Source organism: Drosophila innubila (assembly GCF_004354385.1).
Source record: "Drosophila innubila isolate TH190305 chromosome 2L unlocalized genomic scaffold, UK_Dinn_1.0 5_B_2L, whole genome shotgun sequence".
Taxonomy (NCBI): Eukaryota; Metazoa; Arthropoda; class Insecta; order Diptera; family Drosophilidae; genus Drosophila; species Drosophila innubila.
This window is the reverse complement of record NW_022995373.1, coordinates 4,846,255-4,853,050: the sequence shown is the minus strand read 5'-3', so window position 1 is coordinate 4,853,050 and position 6,796 is coordinate 4,846,255.

Genomic DNA, 6,796 nt, shown 5'->3' with positions numbered 1-6,796 from the left:
ACAATTTTAATGTGTGTCTGCAGATGATAGCAAAAACATACCAGAAACTGCTACATTTCGAATTTTATTTTTAAAATCAATCGACCCCATCATTAAGCAACTAAAATTGAGATTTAAGCCCTTTTTATTGTTTCTGATGATTTGAATTTATAAACAGGTCTTTAACACTAAATCCAAATTGGACAGTGAACTTGAAAAGCATACAATGAATTTGACAACGATTTTTTAACGATTCACATCACATCCTTTACATCACATTAGCATTAGCACACCGTTTATTTAGCAAACTTCAAATAAATTTGAACCACTAAAGATCATCAATTGGACAAGATAACTTAGCAGTCTCCGTTTGGTATCAATCGAATATCTCCACATATGGATAAAGTAATTTATTAGTTTGCTTTCATAAAAGCTAACAAATAATACCTCAATTTGGGGGACCTTAAATCAATTTTACAATTTTAGAAATAACAAACCATTATAAAATTAAAGTATAAAATTCTTATTTTTATTAAAGTATGTATTCAGGATGTTATTGTTTAATTCAGACAATATGCGGTTAAAATGGCAACGACTCAGCATTTTAAAATTAACTTCCGGTAGGTTAACATCATAAGAGTATTGTCACCCAATTTGGTTCCTCTAACTCTTATAGTCTCGGAGATAAAAGTGTTCAAACTGGTATACCATAATCTGTCACGAATCTAATAGTACCCATTTTTATGTAACGAGCTAATTATCATGTTATAAGTTTTTATTGTAGTAACATTTAATTAATTTTAGTAAACATTTTTGACACTGGAGTTGTCAATTTAATATGTTTTTAAAGGAATTATCTTTGTTTTGTTTATTTGCTTAAAAAATGTGTTGCTAAAAAGAAATTGTAGGGGGTGGAGGGGCGCCGACAAAATCTTTGCCCCGGGAGCAACTTTTCGTCGCAACGGTGCTGGGCATGGGCATCTGCCCCATCAAATCCTTTAAAATATTTTCTTTATTTTCATATTGAAAATTAAAAAGTATTTTATTTTAAGGGAAAAAATTAAAAAATGTGATTTAAATGATGCTATTACAGCTGAAAATATCACTCAGTGCAGTACAAAAAAACTAAAAGGCTCCGCACCCTGCTCGCTTCGCTCGCGGTGCTGTCGATTTTAAAATACCCTGTACTTGTTATGGAAAATGCCAAGACTAATAAAAATTTAAAAACATTTAGCTTACTCGACTCTAGGATATCCAGAGCCCAGGCATTCAGATACTTGCATCGCATAATATTTGATGCAGTCGAGCCCTATATATTTTGTTTTATTGGTTGGTATAGCTGAAATAAAAAGAAAGTTTTTCTTACTAAAACTTGATTTTCCCTTTGAGAGGATGTTTAGTAAGTATAAGACATAGGCATCAGGGCTGGGAACACTGATTAAAAATTTTAATCAGCACCTGTTAACTAAAAAATAAATAAATATTTAAATACTGAAATTTTTCAAGCGAAAAATAATTTTTTATAAATTTTGTTGAATATTCTAGTCTACAGTAAATAGCTTAGAAAATGCTTCAATTCTGTCACAACTACTTTTTGTATCATTTGTATTTTTAATTGAAATTTTCCAGTTGACATTTAAAATGTAAATTATTCCTGGCACTGGTTTATATTCCAGCACCAGCATATATTTATTTATTTATATTCCTTCCAGTACAATTTTACTTACCATTTTTTCAAGCCTTAAAAAAATTTATTGGGAATTTTTTTACCACCACATTTTTAATTGGGATATTTATATCAACTATTTAATTTTTTGGGATATTATACTTCAGCATTTTTTTACTTGAGATTTTATTCTTAATTGGGATTTTTTACCTCCAGCATATTTTTACTTAAAATTTTTCCTTTCCGTCATATATATACTTAAGATTTTCTAATCAAGCAAATATTTACTTGACATATTTCATCTCCAACATATTTTTACTTGAGATATTTTATATTGCTTTCTATATATTGCTTTCAAGTGTGTTTTATCGTGATATTTTATTGAAATTGTAGAGCAGGTTGAACTTAATAAGACTCTGCGGAGCTGTGAGCTGCGCCCAAGACTGTCAATATCATATTCCGTAACATTATTATTGTCGGTAAAATCCATGCTTTTTTTTAATAATTCAAAAAAAAAAAAATAATTTTTAATAAAATATCACGATACAACACACTTGAACCCTTAAATTTTTTTTCTAAACTACTCAGGTAACATTTTACAGGTAAAATAAGGTTTTGTAGCTTACATTTTAGCGATTTGTTAAAAAATGACACATGACATCTTTATTAAATTTCAATAGGCTATAGTAAATAAAATTTTGATATATCACACTTATCTGTAAAAATTCGTTTCGGCAAGATATTACCGATTAAGTGTATATATACAAATTACTATAAGTTCAAAGACGACAGCAGCAATAAAGTGGCATATCAGAAAACCCATGTAGCAGACAGCTTTTGCGCGACAAAAATAACCAGTGCGGCCAAAAAATTTTGTTTTGTTTTGCAGAAAAAGCCAGTTTTGCCAGATAGTTTAGTTTTGTTTTTTAACAATTCGGGCTTTAACTAGTTGAATTGACCTAAACTTGTTATATATGAAATTTATTTATTCTTTTTATACCCTAAGCAAAAAAAAAGGGTATAATGTGTTTGGCAGAATATATGTAACAGGCAGAAGGGGGCGTGGCAGACCCCCAAAGTGTATATATTCTTGATCAGGATGAACAGCCGAGTCCATTGAGCCATGTCCGTCTGTCCGTCTGTTTGAACGCGTCGATTTCCGAGGCCACAAGGCCTGACCAAATTTGGTTAAGATCCGTTTACTTTATCATATAGGTGCAATAGAGACGGTCAATGGAAAATTAAGTCTTAGTATGAAAAAGTTTTTTGTTTTTTGAGATATCTTAACCAAACTGATAGAATATGCACTTAACTTAGATTTGTACTTTCTGACCGAAGTTTGCTTAAATCGGTCCACTATATTATATAGCTGTCATAGGACCGATTGGACAAAAATCAGGTCTTAGTTTGAAAAAGTTTTTTGTTTTTTGAGGTATCTTAACCAAACTGCAATACGCATTAATGTTGGCTTTGTACATTCTAACCAGATTTGGTTCAAATCGGTTCCATATATAATATAGCTGCCATAGGAACAATTGGTCCAAAATTAACTTTAATAAAAGAGTACCTGGGCTCAGGGTATCCTACTGTCGAGCGTGCTCCTCCTTGTTTTCTTTATTATTAAAGAAAACAATTGTTTTTAATATGAAAGAAATTCAACAAATAAATTTACATATTTTATTATCTGCATTAATAATAGTTATAATACAATGTCAAAAAAATGCAATTGCAAAAATTTCTGATTTCCCACAAAAAAAAACCTTTACACAACGTAAAAGTATAGTGACGAAGCAAAAAAAAAACGAATATTGACATTCGGCACTGCGCAAAAAGTAATTATTATGTTCGTGGTAGTTCACCCTTTTTGAGCACTGCAGAATTCCAATTTTCGTTTTTTTTTTTAAATTAATTTATATTATTATTTAAAATTTGTATATTGAACTTTATTTTTTTTTGTCGAAAAATAGGATATCAGAAATTTTGGGGCTGTGATATGCTTTCGTCACTAGACTTTTACCTCGTGTATAGGCTTTTTTGTGGTATTTTTTAAGACAAGAATCGTTAACAAACACAAAGTAGCAACACAAAATCTGTTGTTTGCCGTTAAGAATCAGTAATCAGTATCATGTATCACACTATTTGTTCGATACATTTTTTGTGGTACCGATACCAAAATTTGGTATTTTTGACTGTCGGAAATTTCCTGCTGAATAGAAAAAGTAGTGATCAGGTATCATGATTGATGATCAGAATTACCTGCTGAATGCTCCCAATATACTAGGTCACTTTATAACCAAATATTGTATGTCATTTGAAAGCTCCATTCTTACAGTAAATATGCCGGAGCTTTCAAGTCGATCTGTCACAAAGCTTTTTTAATCAGCTGTTTAAACAGCATATGTTTTGGTATTATGTCAACCATGGAGAAATAGGAAATTCGTGCAGTGATAAAATTCTATGTTTTGGATAGTTTATCTGCAAGCGGGATTCATACCAAGTTGGTAAAAGAATTAAAGGGCTCTGCTTCTTCGTTTCAGACTGTTCATAGATGATCCTTAGAGTTTAAACGAGTTCGTACGAGTGTCAATGATGACCCACGTTCTGGACGGTCAAAAACTGCAACTAACCAAGAAATGATTGATGCTGTGCATGATATGTTTATAGCAGACAGATGATTGACAATAGCAGAGGTTGTGCACATCTCGGAGAAACGTGTGTTTCATATATTGAAGAACGAATTAGTGTTTGGTCAAGAATGCAATCAAATGCAATTTTCCCAACATTGGATCTTGTCCAGAAGAATAAAACTGATTTTGTGCGTCGATTTATTGCTATGAATGAGACTTGGGTTTACCACTATGATGTAGCACTGCGACAACAAACTTCAGAATGGACTGAAGCCGGTGTTTCGGCTCCGAAGCAACCAAGTTGGTTAAAATCATCGAAATGTTTATGGCTTCAGTTTTCTGGGATGTGAAATGAATATTGTTGATAGACTACTTGCAAAGTAGTAAAACAATAACTAATGCAGCCTAATGGACCAACTGGATGCGATGATTCGTGAAAAAGACCTGGCTTAGCGAAGAAAAAATCGTCTATCATCAAGACCATGCTCCGGCCCACAAAGGTACTTTGGCGATGGGAAAATTGCATGCCTTACGTTATGAATTGTTGGTACATCCACCATATTCACCAGATCACCCTCTTGCACCCTCTGACTTCCATTTGTTCCCACACCTCAACAAATTACTGCGTGGGACCCGTTTTTCAACAAATGTTGAAGTGATAACTGCACTAAATGAGTATCAGGGGGGTGTAAACGAATTGGAAAATCGATGGAAAAAATGTATTAAGCTCAGAGATTACACTAAAGAATAATTTTAGTTTAACCCATTTATTCATTTTTTTTCATTTTCGCTTTCAAAACTTTTCAAGTGAACTAGTATGTGGTCTGAAAAGCTCTCCTGTTACATACTTTTCACAAACTTAATTTACCAGCACACGGCATATTAATGACTACTAATATCTAATACCTAATATCGGTTTTTGATCGAGAAAACTTAATATACCCGCACAGGGCATATTAATGACTACTAATATCTAATACCTAATATCGGGTTTTGATCGAGAAAAATGCATGTTCTACAAAAGTTAATATATAGAGTTGTTTTTATATCACTAGTACCAACCATTTATTATACAGTTTCAAAAAAAAAAGGTGTGTTTTTTACTTCACCCTACTTAAGAAACATCCAGTTCATAAATGTCACATTGCTGACTTGACCGCCAGACTCTCTTTACATCAATATTATTAAAAAGGCAAGTAAAGCATTTAAAATTTGTTTAGTTCTTTGACAAACTCAGTCCTTAATAACAGCCAAAAAAAATACACGAACCAAACACACTTTATTTTTAAGATATGGAGCCCCATATGGTGTAGTTGTTTTCTAAATTTTGTTCTTTTTTAGCTTTTTAACGAGGTTAGCTTGCATATTTCAAGTATGCCAAAATCAGCCTTACTTTTTCAGAATATACCTGTAAATGTACACAGCTTAAAATGTAAACAAATAGTTTTACAGAAATAAATTTTTGAATTCGGAAAATGAAGATATCTTTTGGTATTTGTGCGAGTTTTTGAAATTATAAACCTGGGAAAGCTTTTTTATTATTTACACATCTTTTAAAATTAAGTTTCGCTTAATATATTAGCCGTTAGTTTCTATGGAGAGACGGCTAAGTTATTAGCATAAAATCAAACCCACCTAAGTAAACTAATATCAAGTGGAGGTTGATTTTTGACCGATAGTCGCCATGACAGCTATTTGTTATAGTGCTCCGATTTCAACTAAATTTGGTCAGGTTGTGTAGGACAATACAAAATTCATAATTTAGGAGCTTTATAATCATATTTTTATTTAACTAAAAAAAAGAGTTACGGAATAACTCTAATTTGTAGCCTTTAAAAATCTCTTATTTATTTCTATTGAAAGTAAAATAATAATTGGTATTTAATTATTATTTTTCATTTTTAGAATCAAAATATAAAATGAAAAACAAAGACGATTTATATTATTTAATTCAAAAATATAAGTTTTTTGTTGATATCGCTAATTACGACTAAAATATGAATTTTGTATATTCCATGTTGTCGTAATATATTTCCTTCACATTGATTTATTAAGTTAAAGTTTGCATCCATAACTATTATTTACGATCCTTGATTTTAACTAGTTGTATCTTTAACGATGTCTAATTAATGAAGCTCTATTTAGTTTCAAACCATATGTAAGAATTTTTTTTCGAATTTTTCGAGTTGTAAAGTTAAAAAACAAAAAGATCAAAATTTTCGAAATTCAAAAATGGATAGCTGAAATCTTCTCTAATAGTCTCCGAGATCGGACGGACAGGGCTATATCGACTCGGCTTTTGATGCTGATCAAGAATATATATACTTTATGGGGTCGAAGATGCCTCCTTCTCCCTGTTACATACATTCCAACGAACACAATATACCCTTTTACATATTTGTTAAATAAGGAGTGTAAAAACTAGATTTTTGATCCGGAGCCTGTGTACATAACATACTTTAAGATTCTATCCCTTATAGTCATAAGAATTTAAGTTGTAGATTCATTGAAATTACGTATGCAT